This window comes from Lactuca serriola, chromosome 4 (assembly GCF_051521515.1).
Source record: "Lactuca serriola cultivar US96UC23 chromosome 4, Lser_US96UC23_V15, whole genome shotgun sequence".
Lineage (NCBI taxonomy): Eukaryota > Viridiplantae > Streptophyta > Magnoliopsida > Asterales > Asteraceae > Lactuca > Lactuca serriola.
In genome coordinates this window covers 50515971-50538887 of record NC_136411.1, presented here as the reverse complement: position 1 = coordinate 50538887, position 22917 = coordinate 50515971, and the positions used below count along the sequence as shown (strand labels likewise).

General features: G+C 28.5%; 1 long non-coding RNA gene across 1 annotated transcript; it reads right to left on the bottom strand.

Moving 5' to 3' along the window:
• Window positions 1-17209: 17209 nt before the first annotated feature.
• Window positions 17210-19008, bottom strand: LOC145101551 (uncharacterized). The gene is made up of 7 exons (XR_013705706.1): window positions 18894-19008; window positions 18660-18779; window positions 18377-18447; window positions 17825-18144; window positions 17627-17715; window positions 17447-17523; window positions 17210-17371 (listed from the first exon to the last, which is right to left on the bottom strand). It is a non-coding gene; the product is annotated as an uncharacterized LOC145101551 (long non-coding RNA).
• Window positions 19009-22917: the final 3909 nt, after the last annotated feature.

The following is a 22917-nucleotide window of genomic DNA, read 5'->3' as shown; positions in this document are numbered from 1 at the left end:
TCATTAAATGACATACCAGCAAAATCGACGTTCTCGAACACATGATGAACACCATCAGAATAGCAAAAAGGTTTGTTGATGAACACACCTTGGAAATGAACTTTGATTGACAGGAATATAGCCATCGATCTTCAGTTACTATGGTGGGACGACGATGGTTCTCTTTAATGACGAGGGGTTTCTTCAATGAGGGGGAGAGGATTGTATATCGCACGATGTTTACTTTATAACAAATTAATATAAGTACAACAAATGTGGTCATTTCATTAAATGACCTGTCACCGACATTTTCCCTCGTGACATGTATATTACCTATCAACCCGGTAGAAGGTAACATAAGGATATTTTAAAACATAGAAATGAAAATATACTTCTTTAATGTGCAAAAAAAAAAGTTTGGGGACCTTTTAAAACAAACACGAAAAGTTTGATGGGCTAATATGACATTTGCCCTTCAGTGACCATGTATTCAACGGGAGGAATATGCATGATGGTGTTAAGGGCGATGAAATGACCCGGTCGTGTATGAAAACGATTTGTTTTTAACTATATAACTTAAAAATGTACAAAATGTCTAAAAACAAAAAATAACCGGAAAACATTACATTTAAATCCAATATGAAATGACTCGGTCGCTCTCGACAAGGTTGAGAGGCGGTTTCACCTTAACCTATGTCTACCTAATCTATATTAAAAATAATATTGTTTTTTTTTTTGAAAATTTTCAATTATTTTGCATTTTAAAATGTTTTTTTTATCTACAAAATGAGTGGTTAAGATTGCATCTCTTTGTTTCACAAAATATAATGACCTTACATGAATCTAACCCTATATATATATATATATATATATATATATATATATATATATATATATATATATATATATATATATATATTGTATGTTCTTAAAATTTCTCATCATAATCGACTGTTGCAAACCTCATAAAACAATAAAGCCAATGATGAATAACAATAATGCGATGTTGAGAAATAAAGTGAGAAATTAGAAGATATAAAATCTAAATAACATAAATGGAAGAAGTAGAAACTATGGTTTCAAATAGAAGATTGCAAGATACAAAAACACCACACAAGAAATTAAATTGCAAACTTCAAAAGGAACTCGAGTTTTTTTGAGAAATTTTTTACTTTGGAGAATTGAAGACCAATAGAAATTACAAAATAAATTTCCAAGAGTATTCCACACATAAATCAGAGTAATTTAGTTTATTGATGTGTTATAATCTTTGAAGAAATATTACAACAATAAACAATGATTAATTCATATCTTAGTCCAAAACATTTTAATCATGTTTGCCTACAGGAAGGAAGAATGTCAGACAAACACGCAACAAGATGAGACTGAATAAAAAAATATCGAGTAAATAGATACCAACCATTAATAGTTTATGAAGATAAACAAAAAAATGAACAGCTATGGTGGGTTTAATGGTAAACCATGTATTAAAAAATGATAGCGCATTTCACTCTCACTTTCCTTTCTGTTACAGATTGGAAAGTAAGAGTACATTTCTAAAAATAGGTTATTTTTTTAAAATGCAAAGAGCTAATAATAATAAAACAGAAAGTAGAATGCAATGATTGGAGCTTTTTCAAAGTAAAATGCAAAGATGAGAAAAAAAAAGTTTATATGTTTCAATGTTGTTAAAAAAAGACAAGTGGAAGTAAGATGCTAAAAATGACATTATGACTAAATCTAGCTTTTAGTGTATATATGAAGTATTTAACATGAAAGTAGAAGAATCATACTTATCTTGTCTAATTATTCTAATTATGACACTTAAGGCTTACATAATCCTCGACTTACAAATAATCTTAAGAATATGATACATCCATACCCTTCAAATCCTCAATCATTGACATCATGCTAAGACCACTTTATGATTTATTCATATACTTACATATTAAATTCCTTCTTTTCGTTAATCTATATATCATCATATGTCCATAATTCATCATATTCCTATATCGTTACCAGATAAAGTCTTAAATTAACATCTATTATCCATACTTAACCTCATCATACTAATCATATCCTCAAAGCACATATATACATATATGATGCTTAAATATTAAAATAATACTTATTAGTACAAAGATCCAATCTCATTGTCATTAATCTATCTGATATGTGATTATTACGATAAAACATAAGCATGGGATCCTTAAAACATTGGTCATTTCACATGTAATACATATTTCATCTTTTCCTTAATCCATATATCACCATATATCCATGATTAATCATATTCCTAGATCATTACTAAATAAAGTCTAAACCTAACACCTATTATCCATACTTCAACTCATTATACTAATCATATCCATAAAGCACATATACTTATATGATGCTTAATTATACAAACAATACTTATTGGTACAAACATCCAATCTTGTCGTCATTAATCTTTCCTGTGTTATTATTATGATATTATGATAGAACATAATCATCAGATTCATAAAACATTAGGCATCTCATATATAATACATACTTCATCTTCCTACAACAAAGTTAACCTAAATGTTTACTCATAATAAAATCTCTCTCTCTCTCTCTCTCTATATATATATATATATATATATATATATATATCTTTTCTCATCCGCTCCTTATTAGCAATCCCCTTTATCAGTTCATGTTTCTTTCAAAGTAAAATGTATATATGAGAAAAAGGAAGTTTGATGTATCAATGTTGTGAGTTTAAACAGAAATAAAAAGGCAAGTACAATGCAATAAAAAAAAGCAAAAAAAGTGAAAGAACAATGTTAATATAGGGATGAATTTTGAAATGTAAAGTTCTCATAATAAGAAAACTAAAAATACAATGCTCTATATGGAAGTCTTTTCAAAATAAAATGCATAGATGAGAAAAAAGAAGCTTTAATGTTTCAATACTGTAACGGAAAGAAAAGAGAAAGTACAAGCCTAAAAATGGGATGATTTTTGAAAATTCATTGTGCTAATAGAAAGAAAGCGAAAAGTAGAACGATATAAGTGTAGAATTTTTCAAAGTACAATGCATAGATTAGAAAGAGAAGTTTGATGTTTCAATTATGTTACTAAAAGGAAAGTAAAAGTGGAATGCTAAAATTGGTATATTTTTTTATAATGCAATGTGCTAGTATTACAAAAAAAAAAAGTAGAATGTTATATTTGCAAGATTTTTCAAAGTAAAATGCATAGATGAGAAAAAAAAAGTTCGACGTTTCAATGTTGTAAAAAAGAGAAATTTGAAAGCAAAATGCTACAAACTGCATGATTTTTTTAAAAAGCAATGTGTTAATATTTAGAAAATTAAAAGTAGAATGCTAAAAATGGATGATCTTTCAAAGTAAAATACATAGATGATAAAAAAAAAAGTTTGATGTTTAAATGTTGTTTTAGAAAGGAAAGTGAAAGCCCAGTGCTAAAAATGAGATGATTTTTTTTAAAATGCAATGTGTTGATATTTAAAAAATTGAAAGTAGAATATAATAAATGGATGTATTTTCAAAGTAAAATGCATAGACGAGCGAAAAAAAGTTTGATGTTTAAATGTTGTAAAAGAAAGAAAAATGAAGGCACAATGCTAAAAATGGGATGATGATTTAAAAAAAATGCAATGTTAAGTGCTAAGACCACTTTATGATTTATTAATATGCTTAACATTCTAAAGTCCTTTTTCTCCTCAGTCCATATATAACCATATGTCCATAATTCATCATATTCCTAGATCATTACCAAAATAAGTCTAAAACTAACACCTATTATCCATACTTAACCTCATCTTACGAATCATATCCTCAAAGCACATAAACATATTATGATGCTTAAATATTCAAATTGAGTTAAAAAGATCCAATCTTGTTGTCATATATCTATTTGCTATGGTAATACCATGACATAACATAATCATGAAATCCTTAAAACATTGGTCATTTCACATGTAATACATATTTCATCTTTTTTTTTCATCATTCTAATCCTAATGTATTCCTACAATAAAGTCATACTTCATGTAAACAAATCTTTTGTCATTTGTTCATTCTTAGCATCCCCTTGATTGGTTATTGTTTCTTTCAAAACAATATACATAGTTGTAAAAAAAAGCTTGATGTTTCAAGGTTGTAACAGAAAGAAAAGTGAAAGTACAATGTTCAATATGCGACGATTTTTGAAAATATCCTCGAAGCACATATACATATGAAGCTTAAAAAATTAAATGGTACTTATTAGTACAAAGATTCAATCTTGGTGTCATTAATTTGCTATGTTTATTATGATAAATCATAATCATGGGACCCTTAAAATGGTGATCGTTTAACATGTAATAAACATTTCATCTTTCTTGTCACCCGTTCATTTTTAGCATCCCCTTCATTGGTTCATGTTTGTTTCATAGCAATGTTGTAAAAGAAAGAAAAATTAGTACAAACCTAAAAATGGGAAGATTTTTGAAAATACAATGTGTTAATAATAAGAAAACTTAAAGTAGAACACTATAACTGGATATTTTTCAAAGTACAATTCATGGATGAGAAAAAATAAAAGTTTGATATTTCAAAGTTGTAAAAAAAAAAAAAAAGGTTAGTACTATGCTAAAAATGGGATGGTTTTTAAAAATCTAATTTTTTAACATAAATGAAAGTGAAAACACAATGCTAAAAAAAGGAATAATTTTTAAAACTGCAAAGTGTTAGTATTTAGAAAACTGAAAATAGAATGCTATAAATGCAAGATTTTTCAAAGTAAACTAAAAAGACGATAAAAAAAAGTTTGATGTTTTAGCGTTGTAACAGAAATGAAAGTAAAAGCACGATGCTAAAATGTGACGGTTTTAAAATGCAATGTGTTAATATTTAAATACTGAAAGTAGAATGCTATAAATGGATAATTTTTTAAAGTAAACTGCATAGACAAAAAAAAAGTTTGATGGTCAAGTGTTGTAAGAGAATGTAACGTGATTGTACAATGCTAAAAGTTGAATGATTTTGGAAAATTCAATGTGTTAATCATAAAAAAACCGAAGAATGCAATCATGTGATGATTTTTCAAATTAAACTACAGAGATAATAAAAAAAAGTTTCATGTTTCAATGTTGTAACAGAACTTAAAGTGAGTCCAATTCTAAACAAGGAGATGATTTCTAAAAAATGTCATTGGCTAATAATATGAAAATTGATAATAGAATGCTATAATTGAAAGATTTTTCAAAGTAAAATGGATAGATAAGAAAAAAAAAAGTTTGATCTTTCAATGTTACAACAAAATTAAAGTGATAACAGAATGCTAAAAACGGTATCATTTTTTAAAATGCAATGTGCTAATATTAAGAAAACAAAAAAATAAAATGCTATAATTGGAAGATTTTTCTAAGTAAAATGCATAGATGAGAAAAAAGATACTTTAAATGATGTTACTAAAAAGACAAGTGAAACTAAAATGCTAAAAATGGGATGAATTTTTGAAATTCAATATGCTAAAAATAAGAAAACCAAAATTTAACAATGTCCTTATATGTATTATGTATTATCATTAACACCTGAAGCGATCATTATATATAATGACGGCGGCAGCGATGGTGGTGGTGCTAGTGACAGGTTAGTGGTGATGGTAGGTCGGTGATTGTCGTGGTGGTGTTGGGTGGGTGGGGGTGCGAGTGTGTGCTTATGTGTGTATGTGTGTGTTTGTGGGGGTAGGTGTATGTTTGTGTGTGTCTGTGAGGGTGGGGGTGGGGGTGTGTTTGTGTGTGTGGGTGGGTATGTATGTGTGGGTGGGTGTGTGTGTGGGGGGGGTGTGGGGGGGGGGGGTTAAGGTAGGGGTAAGTAGAGGTGGAGTAGGTGTGTGTTTATATTTTAAAAAAAATTTGGAATTAGAAAAATGTGGAAAACAATGATTATTAGTTTTCCAAAAATTTCCAACTTCTTTGTAATTTTAGAAAACGGAAAATTTTCATTTTCCGTGAAAATTTAGAAAAATAGACGAACTAAACGCGTTTTCAAAATTCTCATTTTTCTTGGAAAATTTTTCCGGAAAACGGCCCATTTTTCCGCAACTAAACGCACCCTGAGTTTTTTCAAAGTAAAATGCATACATGAGAAAAAGGGAAGTATGATGTTTCAATGATGTTACATAAAGAAAAAGTTAAAGTCCAATGCTAATAATGGGAAATTTTTTAAAAATAAATGTAAAATGGAAGTTTTTGAAAATAAATTTCTTTGATTAGAAGTTTTTTAAAAGTAAATTGCATAGATGAGAAATGAGAAGTTTGATGTTTCAATGATGTTATATACAAAAAAGTTAAAGTGCAATACTAATATTGTTAAATCTATGACGATTTTTGAAAATTTTGTGCAAAACGGAAGTTTTTGAAAACAATACTAATAATGATTGAAAGTTTTATCAAAGTAATTGCATAGATAAGAAAAAAATAAAGTTTGATGTTACAGAAAGAAAAAGGTAAAATATAATGCTAAAAATAGGATGATTTTTAAAAATTCATTGTAAGAATAGATGTTTTTGAAAGTAGAATGCTTTAATTGGAAGTATTTTCAAAGTAAAATGCATAGATAAGAAAAAAAAAAGATGTTTGATGTTTCAAAGATGTTACAAAAAGTACAATGCTAAAAGTGGGATGATATTTGAAAATTCAATGTAAAATGGACGATTTTGAAAGTAGAAAGCTTAATTGGAATTTTTTAAAATGCATTAATGAGAAAAAGAGAGGTTTGATGCTTCAATGATGTTTACAAAAAGAAAAGTTAAAGTATGGTGTTAAAAATTGGATGATTTTTGAAAATTCAATCTTAAATGGAAGTTTTTTCAAAGTAAAATGCATAGATGAGAAAAAAATAAGTTTAATGTTTCAATGATGTTACAGAAAGTACAATGCTAAAAATGGAATTATTTTTAAAAATACATCGTAAAATGAAAGTTTTTGAAAGTAGAATGCTTGAATTGGAAGTTTTTTCAGAGCAAAATGCATAGATGAGAAAAAAAGAAGTTTGATGTTTCAATGATGTTACATAAAGAAAAAGTTAAAGTACAATGCTAAAAACGGGATGATTTTTGAAAATCAAATGTAAATTGGATGTTTTTGAAAAAAAAAATGCTTTGATTGGAAGTTTTTTTCAAATTAAAATGCATAGATGAGAAATTAGAAGTTTGATGTTTCAAAGATGTTACAAAAAGAAAAAGTTGAACTGCAATGCTAAAATTGGGATGATTAATGAAAATTGAATGTGAAATGAAAGTTTTTGAAAGTAAAATGCATATATAAAGAAAAAGTTGAAGCGGAATGCTAAAAATGAGATGATTTTTGAAAATCAAATGTAAAATAAAGAAAGAGTTAAAGTACAATGATAAAAATGAGATGATTTATGAAAACAGAATGTAAAATGGAAGTTCTTTTAAATTAAAATTCTTAGATGAAAAAAAGAAGTTTAAAGTTTCAATGAACATACAGAAATAGTTAAAGTGCAATGGTAAAAATGGGATGATTTTTGAAAGTACAACACTTTACATATAAGTATTTTTCAAAGCAAAATGCATATATGAGAAAACACTAACATACAACGCTAAAAATATCATTGATTTTTAAAATGCAATATGCTAATAATAACATAAAGAAAAATTTACAATGCAATGCAAAAAAAAGATGATTTTTGAAAATTGAATATAAGTTGGAAGTTTTTTGAAAGTAGAATGCTTTAATTGTAAGTTTTTTTAAAAAGTAAAATGCATAGATGAGAAAAAGAAGTTTGATGTTTCAATGAGGTTACATAAAGAAAAAGTTAAATTGCAATGCTAAAAATAGGATGATTTTTTAAAATTGAATGTAAGAAGGAATTTTTTGAATGTACATTGCTTTAATTGTAAGTTTTTTTCAAAGTAAAATGTTTACATGAGAAAAAAGTTAAAATACAATCCTAAAAATGGGACAATTTTTTTGAAAATCGAATGTAAAATGGAAAATTTTTAAAATAATATGCTTTGATTGAAAGTTTTTTCAAAGTAAAATGCATAGATGAGAAATGAGACGTTTGATGTTTCAATGATATTACACAAAGAGAAAGTTAAAGTCAATGTTAAAAATGAGATGATTTTTGAAAATTGAATGTAAAAGTGGAAGTTTTTACAAGTAGAATATGCTTTAATTCGAAGTTTTTTTAAAGTAAAATATGTAGCTGAGAAAAAAAGAAGTTTGATGTTTCAATAATGTTATATAGAGAAAAGGGTGAAGTACAATGGTAAAAATAGGATATTTTTGAATGTAGAATGCTATAATTAGAAGCTTATTCAAAGTAAAATGCATAGATGAGAAAAAGAGAGGTTTGATGATTTAATGATGTTACATACAAAAAAAGTTAAAGTACAATGCTAAAAATGTGATGATTTTAAAAAACGCAATGTAAATGGAAAGTTTTTGAAAGTATAATATTATAATTGGAAGTTTTTTCAAGGTAAATTACATAAATAAAGAAAAATTTAAAGTGCAATGGTAAAAATGGGATGATTTTGGAAAATTGAATGTGAAATGGTTGTTACAATGCTTTAATTGTAAGTTTTTTCAATATAAAATGCATAGATGAGAAAAGTTACAGTAAAATGCTAATATTGGGATATTTTTGAAAAATCGAATTTGAATGTAAACTGGAAATTTTTGAAAATAAAATGCTTTAATTGAAAGTTTTTTCAAAGTAAAATGCATAGATGAGAAATGAAACGTTTGATCTTTCAATGATGTCACATAAAGAACAAGTTAAAGTGCAATGCTAAAAATCAGATGTTTTTGAAAATTGAATGTAAGATGGAAGTTTCTGAAAGTAGAATGCTTTAAATGTAAGTTTTTTCAAAGTAAAATGAATAGATAAGAATAAGAGAAGTTTGATGTTTTAAAGATGTTAAATAAAGAAAAAGTTAAAGTACAATGATAAAAATGAGATGATTTTTGAACACTGAATGTAAAGTGGAAGCTTTTTGATAGTAGAATGCTTTAATTGGAAGTTTTTCAAAGCAAAATGCATAGATGAGAAAAATTGAATGTAAAATGGAAGTTTTTTAAAGTAGAATGTTTTAATTGGAATTTTTTTAAAAGTAAAAAGCATAGATGAGAAAAAAAAGTTTCATGTTTCAATGATGTTATATAAAGAAAAAGGTAAAGTACAACACTAAAAATAGGATATTTTTGAAAGTAGAATGCTAGAATTGGAAGTTTTTTTTTAAAGTAAAATGCACAGATGAGAAAAACAGAGGTTTGATGATTTAATGATTTTACATAAAGAAAAAGTTAAAGTAAATGATAAAAATGTGATGATTTTAAAAAACTCAATGTAAAATGGAAGTTTGTGAAAGTAGAATGCTTTAATTGTAAGATGATTCAAAGTAAAACACATAGATGAGAAAAAATAGAAGTTTGATGTTTTAATTATGTTACACAAAGAAAAGTTAAAGTACAATGCTAAAAATATGATGGTTTTTGAAAATTGAATGTAAAATGGAAGTATATCAAAGTAGAATGCTTAAAAAGCAAGTTTTTTCAAAGTAAAATGCATAGTTGAGAAAAAAATGTTTGATGTTTCAATTATGTTAAAGAAAGTACAATGCTAAAAATGGGATGATTTTTGAAAATTCAACGTAAAATGGACGATTTCGAAAGTAGAATGCGTTAATTGGAAAAAAATCTCAATGTAAAATGCATAAATGATAAAAATAGATGTTTGATGTGTCGATGATGTTACAAAAAGGATAGTTAAAATATAGTCCTAAAAATGAGATGATTTTTAAAAATTGAATGTAAAATGGAAGTATTTTAATGTAGATTGCTTTAATTGGAAGTTTTTTCAATGTTAAATGCATCAATGAGAAAAAAGATGTTTGATGTTTCAATGAAGTTATAGAAAGAAAAATGTAAAGTATAATTTGTAATGATTTTTAAAAATTCAATGTAAAATGGAAGTTTTAGAGGTATAATGCCTTAATTTTAAGTTTATTAAAAGTGAAATGCATAGATGAGAAAAAAAAAGATGTTTGATGTTTCAAAGATGTTACAGAAAGAAAAATGTAAAGTACAATTCTAAAAATGGGATGATTTTTGAAAATTGAATGTAAAATGGAGGTTTTTGAAAGTAGAATGTTTTAACTGTAAGTTTTTTTCAAAGTAAAAGGCATAGTTAAGAAACATATATGTTTGATGTTTCAAAGATGTTACAAAAAGAAAAAAAGAAAAGTACAATTCTAAAAATGGGATATTTGTGATATTTGAATGTAAAATGGAAGTATTTGAATGTAATATGCTTTAATAAGTTTTTTCCATGTAAAATGCATAAACGAGAAAAAGAGAATTTTGATGATTCAATGATGTTATAGAAAGAAAAACGTAAAGTAAAACGCAAAATTTGTGATGATTTTTAAAAATTCAATTCAAAATGGAAGTTTTTGAGAGTCGAATGTTTTAATTGTAAGTTTATTCAAAGTAAAATGCATAGATGAGAAAAAAATATATGTTTGATGTTTCAAAGATGAAACAGAAAGGAAAGTTAAACTATAGTCCTAAAAATGGGACGATTTTTGAAAACTAAATGTAAAATGGAAATAGTTAAATTTAGAATGAGTTAATTGTAAGTTTTTTCAAAGTAAAAATGCGTAGATAAGAAAAAAAGATGTTTGATGTTTCAAAATGATTCCGAAAGAAAAATGTAAAGTACGATTCTAAAAATGGCATATTTTTGAAAATTGAATGCAAAATAGAAGTTTTTTATTGTAGAATACTTTAATTGGAACGTTCTTCAATGTAAAATGCATAAATGAGAAAAAGAGATGTTTGATCTTTCAATGATGTTATAGAAAGAAAAAGGTAAAGTATAATGCTAAAGTTGTGATGATTTTTAAAAATTCAAATTGAAATGAAAATTTTTGAGAGTATAATGCTTTACTTGTAAGTTTTTCAAAGTAAAACGCATATACGAGGAAAAAAGATGTTTGATGTTTCAAAGATGTTACAAAAAGAAAATTGTAATGTACATTTCTAAAAATGGGTTGGTTTTTGAATATTGAATGTAAAATTGAAGCTTTTGAATGTAGAATGCTTTATTTGAAAGTTTTTTCAATGTAAAATGCATAAATGAGAAAAAGAGATGTTTGATGTCACAATGATGTTATAGAAAGAAAATGTTAAAGTATAAAGCTAAATTTGTGATGATTTTTATAAATTCAATGTAAAATGGAAGTTTTTGATAGTGTAATGCTTTAATTGTAAGTTTTGTCAAAGTAAAATGCATAGATGAGAGATAAAAGATATTTGATGTTTTAAAATGTTACAAAAAGAAAAATGTAATTTACAATTCTAAAAATGGGATGATTTTTGAAAATTGAATGTAAAATGAAAGTTTTTGAATGTAGAATGCTTTAATTGGAAGTTTTTTCAATGTAAAATGCATAAATGAGAAAAAGAGATGTTTGATGTTTCAATGACGTTATAGAGAGAAAAAGATAAAGTATAATGCTAAATTTGTGATGATTTTAAAAAATTCAATATAAAATGGAAATTTTTGAGAGTATAATGCTTTAACTGTAAGTATTTTCAAAGTAAAATGCATAGATGAGAGTGCAATGCTAACAATAGGATGATTTTTGAAAATACAATGTGTTAACAGTAATAAGAAACTGAAAGTAGAATGTTATAAAATGGGATGATTTTTAAAAATTTAATGTAGACATCATGTTTTTCAAAGTAAAATGCATAGATAAGAAAAAAAGAAGTTTGATATTTCAATGATGTTACAGAAAGAAAAGTTAAAGTACAATGCAAAAAATGGGTTGATTTTTAAAAATTCAATGTAAATGGGTGTTTTTGATAGTAGAATGCTTTAATGGGAGGTTCTTTCAAAGTAAAATGCATAGATGAGAAAAAGAAAAGTTTGATGTTTCAATGATTTTACAGAAAGAAAAAGTTAAAGTATAATGCTAAAAACATGATAAGTTAAAGTAAAAGAGATGTTTGATGTTTTAATGACATTAAATAAAGAAAAGTTAAAGTAAAGTGCAACAAATGGGATGAGTTTTTAAAATTGAATGCAAAATGAAAGTTATTGAAACTAGAATGCTTTAATCGGAAGTTTTTTCAAAGTAAAATGCATAGTGAGAAATGAGAAGTTTGATGTTTCAACGAAGTTATATAAAGAAAATCGAAAGTATAATGTTAAAATCAGATCATTTTTAAAGAATCAATGTGTAAAATTGAAGATATTCAACAAAAAAGGTTTTAATTGGAAGTTTTTTAAAAATAAAATGCAAAGATGAGAAAAAGAGAGGTTTCACGTTTAATTGATGTTACAGAAAGAAAATCGAAAGTACATTGTTAAAAATCAGATGATTTTTGAAAATTCAATGTAAAATGGAAGATTTTGAAAAAAAAATGATTTAAATGGAAGTTTTTTATAAAAAAATGCATAGGTGAGAAAAACAAAGGTTTGATGTTTCAATGGTGTTACAAAAAGATAAGTGAACGTACAATGCTAAATATATAATGATTTTTGAAAATTTTATTAAAAATAGAAGTAATTGAAAGTAGAATGTTTTATTTCAAGTTTTTTCAAAGTAAAATGCATATATAAAAAAAGTAAGTTTGATATATCAATGATGTTACAAAAAGGGAAAGGTAAAGTGCATATAGAAAAAAATAAGTTTGATATATCAATGATGTTACAAAAAGAGAAAGGTAAAGTGCATAAGTTTGAACTTAGAATGCTTTAACTAGAAGTTTTTTCAAAGTAAAATGCATAAATGAGAAAAAGAGAAAATTGATGCTTCAATGATGTTACAGAAAGAAAAAGGTAAAGTACATTGCTAAAAATAGGATATTTTTGAAAGTAGAATGCTTTATTTGGAAGTTTTTTCAAAGTAAAATACATAGATGAGATATGAGAAGTTTGATGTTTCAATGATGTTATAGAAAGAAAAGCAAAAGTAAAATGGTAAAAATAGGATGATTTTTGAAAATCAAAAGTAAAATGGAAGTTTTTTAAAATAGTATACTTTAATTGATAGTTTTTTCAAAGTAAAACGCATAGATGAGAAAAAAAAGTGTCATATTTAAATAAAGCTAATGAACGAAAAATGTAAAGTATAATGTTAAAAATGGGATGATTTTATAAAATTCAATGTATATGGGACAATTTTGAAAATAGAATGCTTTAAATGGAAGTTTTTTAAAAGTAAAATGCGTAGATGAGAAAAAGAAAAGCTTAATGTTTCAATGATGTTACATAGAAAAAAAAGTTGGAGTAAAATACTAAAAACGGAATGATGTTTTAAAATCGAATGTTAAATGGAAGTTTCTGAAAATAAAATGCTTTGATTGAAAGTTTTTTCAAAGTAAAATGCATAGATGAGAAAACAAAATCTTGATGTTTCAATAATGTTACAGAAAGAAAAGTTAAACTACAATGCTAAAAGGAGAGGGGGGGATTTTTAAATTTCAATGAAAAATGGATGTTTTTTTAAAGTCAAATACTTTATATGGGAGTTTTTTCAAAGTAAAATTCATAGGTAGGAAAAAAAGAATTTTGATACTTCAATAATGCTATAGAAACAAAATTGTGAAAATACAATGCTAAAAATGGGATTTTTTTGAGAAATCAATGTAAAATGGAAGTTTGAAAATAGAATTTTTTAATTGGAATTTTTTTTTAAAAGTGAAATGCATAGATAAGAATAGCGAAGTTTCAATGATGTTATACAAAGAAAAGTGAAAGTATAATGTTAAAAATAGGATGATTTTGAAAAATCAATGTAAAATGGAAGTTCTAGAAATTAGAAAGCTTTAATTGAAATGTTTTTAAGTAAATTGCATAGATGAGAAAAATAGAAGTTTGATGTTTCAGTGAAGTTACAAGACGAAAAAGTTAAAGTACAATGCTAAAAATGGGACGATTTTTGAATTCAATGTAAAATGCATGTTTTTAGAGTAGGATTCTTTAATTGGAAGTTCTTTTCAAAGTAAGATGCATAGATTAATAAAAACTGTGATGTTTCAATGATGTTATAGAAAGAAAAGTTAAAGTACAAAAAATGGGATGATATTTTGAAAATTCAACATAAAAAGGATGTTTATGAATGTAGAATGCTTTAATTAGAAGATTTTCAGAGTAAAATGCATCGATGAGAAAAAGAGAAGTTTGATGCTTCAATGATGTTACACATAGAAAAAGGTAAAGTACAATGTTAAAAATGTGATGATTTTTTAAAATTCAATGTAAAATAGAAATTTCTGAAAGTAAAATGCATAGATAAGAAAACAGAAGTTTGATGTTTTAATGATGTTACAAAAAGAAAAGTTTAAATACAATGCTAAAAATGAGATGATTTTGAAAATAGAATGCTATAATTGGATTTTTTTTTTCAAAATAAAATGCATAAATGAGAAAAGTGAAGTTGCAATGATGTTATACAAAGAAAAAGTGAAAGTGCAATGCTGAAAATGGAATGATTTTTGAAAAATCAATGTAAAATGGAAGTTTTGGACAACATAATGCTTTAATTGGAAATTTTTTCAAAAGTAAAATGCATAGATGAGAAAAGTGAAGTTTGATGTTTCAGTGATGTTATAGAAAGAAAAGTGAAAGTAGAATGTTAAAAACGGAATGATTTTTGAAATTTCAATGTAAAATGGATGATTTTTTGAAAGTAGAATAGGTGTTTCAAAGTAAAATGCATAGATGAGAAAAGTGAAGTTTGATGTTTCATTGATATTAGATAAAGAAACGTTAAAGTAGATTGCTAAAAATAGGATGATTTATGAGAATTTAATGCAAAATGGATGTTTTTGAATGTAAAATGATTTAATGGGAAGTTTTTTCAAAGTAAAATTAAAGCACCATGCTAATTGTAAAAGAATAAGAGCAGCAGAAGATGAACATGAACACTGAACTTATGACACACAACAAAATATAGAGTGGTTTAGTGGTAAAACATACCTGGAGTATGAAATGAAAACAATTTGCTATTTCTGGATCCCCACTATGAAAGTGAAAATATACGCATGTTTAGTATCACAGAACTGGTAACAGAAAATTGAAATTGAAAAAGAATAACAGCAGCAGGAGATGACATACCTTGGACTGAATATGAATATTATTTGGTAAAAGAAAATTTCTTCTCTATCTTTCCCATAGCATGTGATGACAGCTCCTACAAACACATACCACAAAACATAATCAATGTAATGGGTAAACTTTTCTAAATTAAAATGTTGTAATAAATAAGAGTTCTGGAAGCATAACTTTAATAAAGGAAAAACTGAAAACACAATGCAATAGTGCAATCTTTTTTCTTGAATATAAAACTAACAAGTCTTATCAAAATTGGTTTCTATATATTCAGATAAATATTGATGTAATTGGTTTCAAGAAATTAACCTTTGGAGATGTTGGTTTCCAGATGAGGTTGGGGTTTGAAGGGGCCCACCATGGTTTCAGTTGGCAACATCCTGTAAAAAGAGTAAAACATTAGTTTGTGTTCATGAAAATTAAAAAGGCACAAACAACCTACAATTATAGTATTCCATAACAGAATCCCTAATCTAATAAAAAAAAGGTCAAACCCAATAAAAGTGTAAGTTTAATGCAACAAAGGAACTTCCTACCTCTAGTAATTCGGTTAATAGATTAAAACCAAAAGGATTCAAAAATACCTCAAGATTCTGAAATTGAGAAACAAATGGTGGAATTAAACTGGCAAAGAGAAACCATCTGTCCACTTCCGCTGTGAAAAGTGGAAAACCAGTCATTAAATGGCATGGACACCTGGTTTTACAAGAATGAAATTAATAATGATTAGATTGATAATTTAAGGAGTTAAAAATGATGTAATAAGATGAGAATACTTATTCATTGAGTTTTGGTTCCACTGAAAAAATGCTCTATTCCCAGTTTAACCAACCGGTAAGTTTTGGTGAGGTGGCATGGCATGTATTTGACACGTCATCAAATACATACCAACTAGACACCATGTCACCAAAAAGTTACCAGTTAAACCAGTCAACAAGTGACTCAGGTGGCTTTTAGCAATTGGATAAAATCTGAATGACATTGTGAAGAGCAGACAATACTACTCTTGCATCACTCATCTTCAGTGTTTCAACAAGAGAGATAAAAGATTATGTTGTTGCCCCTGTGTATCATATCATATAATAGTTAAAACCATAGCTGTGATTATAAATGGAAAAACTTGTACAGTTAAATAAATATATTCACAACTTTTGTTTTTGGAAGTCTAATATTAGCACTTATCAGATGATTATAAGCAAATAAATAGCTACCTTTTGGACATTCATAAAACACCCAAAACAGAAGCTTCTCAATTGATGCACATCCCACTTCAAGGTTGTCATCAATAACACGTTGCATGGCATGTTTAAGGGATTCACTTGCATTATTCAAACCATGGTATTGAGAGTTTCTTATCTGAAAAACGAAAATAATACACAATCAATCACACATGAACAAAACAGAAAATGTTTAACAATGAACTTTGCTAATAATATAAGACAGATTTCAAGCTAGTATGGATATAGTTCTCATTATAATTTTGGAGGATTCAAAAAAAAAAAAAGAACTAACTGAAGGAGAATGACATCTTCAAAACAAGTGCCATTGTTGTTTGAAACACTCTTCTGGACAATATATATATATATATATATATATATATATATATATATATATATATATATATATATCTTTAATACCCTTGCCTTATCCATTACCATTGGAAGCACCCTGCAAAAGTAAAGGATCAATAAGTTTTTCAGCAAACAGTTTTTAATTATCTAGTTGGCAGTTGCAATGAAAACAGAAAAAATAAAACCATATTCATATCTTCAACCAAAGGAACAGCAGGGAAATGGAGTAACTGCCTTCATGACCAAATCAAGATTCTTGAACAATATCTAAAAAGCATCAGTAAATCAGATAGTGAATACTCTCAAAAACATATATAGACAACAAACCTGGTATATAATATGTGGTAGTTCACCTTGATTTACAGTTTTTTGTTGAGATGAAGCAGGGAAATGAAGTGGAGCAGCATGCAGCATGTTATCCACCAAAATAAAACGCATCAGCAAAACAGATAGTGAAATACTCTCAAAACAAAAACATCTATACACAACAAACCTGGTATATAATATATAATATATGTGGTAATTCACCTTGATTTACAGTATTTTGTTAAGAGATAAGGCAACAGAAATCAGGGTTTCCTTCAATTTTCCTAACCCTGTCCTTCAAAAGAGATGAGATGTTCCAAATCCCAATAGCTTGAGAGTATAATCTGTGACTACGCTACCTTCTTAACCTTCAGTAGCAGCAGCCTGAATGAAAAACAATAAAGATTTTAAATTTCTATCATGAAAGATTCAAAAAAAAAATATTCAATATTTTGCTACCTTCATGAAGACATCAATATCCAGATCAGGTTTTATGTTTGCATCTCCCTCTCTTCTCGACAAATCAGCCAATGTCTCTATAATTTTTTTTTTGTACAATTTATGTTACACAAAACTTTATAATCTTCAAAAATAACAATGAAATAGAAAATTAGAATAAGGAAATAATCTGAAACTAACCATAACGTGAACCAACTCCTTGGCATCTTGCTGAAAAAGAATAACAGCAGCAGTAAATATAACCAAAATTTCTTCTCTGTCTTCCTGATCTAATAAAAAAAAACAGGTCAAACCCAATAAAACTGCAAGTTTAATGAAACATAACAACTTCACACCTCAAGTAGATGTTAAATTAAAACAAACAGGGTTCAAAAATACCTCACGATTGTGAAATTGAGGAACAGATAGACTGGAAAAAACAAACCCTCTGTCCACTATGGCCATCGCCTGTGAGAAGCGTCGATTTGGGTGAAAGCAGAGATATCGAAGAAAAAAGTGGATGAAAATCAATCGTTATGTCTCTGCTTTGCTTCAAGATTCTGGACGTTTGGTTTGCTGAGATCAAACGAAAGAATATTTCAAGTGTTTGCTTCAGAGGGGTTGGGGCGTATAAGTTGATATTTGGGGTGAGAGGATCCGGTTTCAAGAAAATTTCTTCTTTGTCTTTCCCTTAAAAATAAAACATGTGATGACAGCTCCTACAAACACATACCACAAAACATAATCAATGTAATGGGTAAACTTTTTTAAACTAAATTAAAACGTTGCAATAAATAAGAGTTCTGGAAGCATAACTTTAACAAGGGAAAAACTGAAAACACAATGCAATAGTGCAATCTTTTTTCTTGAATATAAAACTAACAGGTCTTATCAAAATTGCTTTCTATATATTTGGATAAATATTGATGTAATTGGTTTCAAGAAATTAACCTTTGGAGATGTTGGTTTCCAGATGAGGTTGGGGTTTGAAGGGGCCCACCATGGTTTCAGGTGGCAACATCCTGTAAAAAGAGTAAAACATTAGTTTGTGTTCATGAAAATTAAAAAGGCAGAAACACCCAACAATTATAGTATTCCATAACAGAATCCCTAATCTAATAAAAAAAAAAAAATAGGTCACAAGCCCAATAAAAGTGTAAGTTTAATGAAACGTAGGCACTTCACAGCTCTAGTAAAATTCAGTTAAATTAAAACCAAAAGGATTCAAAAATACCTCAAGTAAATGTGAAATTGGGAAACAAATGGTGGAATCAAACTGGCAAAAAGAAACCCTCTGTCCAATTCCACTGTGAAAAGTGGAAAACCAGTCATTAAATATAAATAGCATAGACACCTGGTTTTACAAGAATGAAATTAATATAAATTAAGGAGTTAAAAATGATGTAGTAAGATGAGAATAATTAATTATTATTTAACAAGTTCAGAACAGAACAGGATGCTGTGTCACCTGTTCCATCAAAGAATCATAGAGTTTTGGTGACATTCTATTCCAAGTTTAACCAACCAACCGGTAAGTTTTGGTGAGGTTACATGGCATGGCATGTATTTGACACGTCATCAAAGGTAAATATAATAAAGATCATAGAATTGTCAAATGCATAGACACCATGTCACCAAAAACTTACCAGTTAAAACAGTCAACAAGCGACTCAGGTGGATTCAACAATAATACTCTTGCATCACTCATCTTCAGTGCTTCAACAAGAGAGATAAAAGATTATGTTGTTGCCCCTGTGCATCATATCATATCATATAACAGTTAAAACCATAGCTGTGATTATAAATGGAAAAAACTTGTACAGTTAAATAAATATATTCACAACTTTTGTTTTTAGAAGTATAATATTAGCACTTATCAAACGATTATAAGCAAATAAATAGCTACCTTTTGGACATTCATAAAACACCCAAAACAGAAGCTTCTCAATGAAGGCATGTTCAAGGGATCCACTTGCATTATTCAAACCATGGTATTGAGAGTTTCTTAATTATCTGAAAAATGAAAACAATACACAATCAATCACACATGAACAAAACATAAAATGTTTAACAATGAACCTTGCTAGTAATATAAGACAGATTTCAAGCTAGTATGGATATCGTTCTCATCAGAATTTGGAGGATTCAAAAAAAAAGAACTAGCTGAATGAGAATGACACCTTCAAAACAAGTGTCATTGTTGTTTGAAACACTCTTCTGGACAATATATATATATATATATATATATATATATATATATATATATATATATATATATATATATATTGAAGTGAAAAGAAGAATACCAATAACCACAGTGATTTTGAGAATAAACATAAATCAATGGAGTTACATACCTTGGAGGTAACTGGAATTATCCCAATCATTAAACCCTTTCATAAGCCTACACAGGTTAATAAGTAAACTTATCATATATGGCACCTAGTCAAGAAGATGAAAAGAAACAAAATTACAGATTTTTCAACAATAAACGCTCTTCACAACTTGTCTGTATGAGCCTGTTGCATTCCCAAATAACAAATTAAAACCAACAGGGTTCAAAAATACCTCAACATTGTGAAATTGGGAAACAAATAGTCGAATCAGACTAGCAAAAAGAAACCCTACGTCCACTATGATCATCGCCTGTGAGAGGCGTCGATTTGGGTGAAAGCAGACATGTCGAAGAAAAAAGGGGATGAAAATCATTCGTCTGCTTTGCTTCAAGATTCTGGACGTTTGATTAGCTGAGATCAAACCAAAGAATATTTCAAGTCTTCTCTTCAGAGGGGTTGGAGCGTATAAGTTGATATTTGGGGTGAGAGGCTTCGGTTTCAAGAAACAGAGGCGGTAGAGGAGAAGTTAAGTGAAGCGTTGGATCAAAAAGGGAAAAGAAGAGGGAAGCAGCAGGCTAGGTGGCGTGACATGTATAGTTATTGATCATCGGATGGAAATTATGAGAAAGGGTAATGTGGGTTTATAGAATGGATTAACTGAAGAAATAATGGAGAGCATGAGAAAGAGAACGTTTGCCCTCCGACATCATCGTCTTCTTCCCGCTGTCACCAATTTCTTGAAATCAATTTATTTTTACGCTTGGAGCACCAGAGGAAAATGGTTAAGATCCTCTTAATGTCAACAAAACGAGTGTTCTGAGGAACAAAATTGAAAAAGTGGATACGAAGAGGAAGAATAAGAAAGAACGATGAAGAGTTCAGGCAGGACTGGCACTCACTTTGTAGTCAAACGAACAGTTCGTGCCCCAACCGAAACGCTTGAAGATCATGAAATTATTTAGAATCTTACGCATTAATTAATTGCCTATTATTAACCAGCCATATTAACGTTGGATTGTTTTTTATTTACCAATAATTATTTATTTTTTTATTTTAATGAAACATTTTATTATTTTGTTTGACTATTTTAAATTAATAATTATTTTATATTTTATTTTTTAATAATAAAATCAACTTTTTTGATTTTATACCATCCTAGCTTAAAATTATGATGCGTCACCGGTGAAATAAGTATTTTTAGTATCATCACTGTGATGTGTATTATTTGTGTAAATACATTAGCATAATCAATAGATACAAATATGAATATGTGTTTTATAAAAACATAAATATCTTAATAGTAATAAAAGATATTTAACTCATCAAACATTAGAAAATATTATTGTAAACTCTTTTTTTTTTAATTAAGCAAGTTATTTTTCAAAATATTATACACTAAAAATGAAGTTTAGTGGAAGTCTATTTATAGTAAACACCGAACATTATCCCTTGCATAACCCTCGACTCGTAATACAATCAGAATGGGATATCCACTTACCCATGATAAATTTTCGTATTGCTTCACCTTCGTAAATGTCTCTATCAATCAAAACGGTTCTCCCCCACTTAGATTCAACTACAACATGCCAACCTCCTAACTTCTCTGCCCTACCACTGTCATCCTGAGCTTACTCAAACCAGATCAACACCTTGCTATTCCTGAATAAAGATTGTTGCCTCTAAAGCACCTTCCCTTGATACAATTCCAAATCCTTGAACAATCTCAACTGACAACAAAGAACAAATAACCCATAGTCATAATAGGCAGATAACTAATCCATCAACTCTTTTACCGAGAGATCACTACACCTAAAGCATTGTTAATTGATATAACTCGAACACCTTCCATAACCTCAACAACTGAATCGATCCATACGAAAATGTACCACCTATACACAGAAGTTAATAGCTCCTAACACTTCTTACCCTACTAACGATAACAATTGATCCAAAGAAATCCTTGCCGAGAGGCTCTCGAACTGACGCCTACAACCAACTCAACCAACTATTCTTTAAGATGACTCCTGGTATGCAAAATGGCATGTGACAGTTCCTCTAATAATCATACCCAAGTAACATAAAGGAACTACGATCCCTAGGTGAAGACTCTAACTAAACATATTGTCTCTCTCACACACACAACCACATGATCATAAGCGTAAATAATGAATGCATAAAGAAAGCGAATATAATGTGTACCTGCAACAACATCTAATGGAACTCAGGCCTCATCGACATGCAACTGAAATGTCGAACTCCTCGCTACTAGAGCCTCCGTCTTTCCCTGGCAGCCGTCAGTGATCCTCGAAGTTGTTGGGGATGGTCGACGCATGTACGTAGCTCCGATGTGTCCGAGATGATCCACCCATACGCCCAATGTACTCGGTGTACGCCCAACATACGAGGACATTACGCCCAACATAACCCCGATGTCCAGCCACTATAAATAGAAACCAAGGGCTTACGGATTTTATTCGGAAAATCTATTCTCTCTCACTCTCTACTACTTCTCTAGCTAGTTTTAACCCCCCGAGGTCCCGGTATCATTCCATAGCACCCAAAGCAATCCCGGAGCGCCGAAGTTTCCAAGAAAAACAGTTTGTCGAGTCGAAACTCTGCCCCTGTGGAGCCCGGTTTTGAGAAAACGCCCCGGTTTTATCGGAAACGATTGCTTTACGAGACGAGGTGCTGCCCAATTATCGTCTTAACAAGTGAATGTATAGTCACTTTCTTCTTTCACATAGATATGAAGTATTTTCTATAAAATACATGCTATGTGTAATTATATGGGTTGTTTATTTGAGATGGGTGTTGAATAGATATTTTATACAAGTTTTAAACTGTATATGTATTTTTATCTACAAATATGTTGGGTAAAACATGGGTGGATAAAATAGTCAATGTGTGTTAAAATGATGAGAGGCCTCGATATTGTTATTGTTTCAGTCATCTAGTGGAGTATAAATGACGACTACGAACCTTTCTAGACAGTCTAGTGGAACGCTAGCAGGCTCGCAACCTGTAGGTGTTTGTGAACTTAGTGTTCAATGGTATACTCCATCCCCCACATGGTTGCCTTATTTGACATAAATTGTTGAGGAATCCTGTAACATCCCAAAATTCAAGACTAAAAATTTTCTTTTAATAAAACATTAC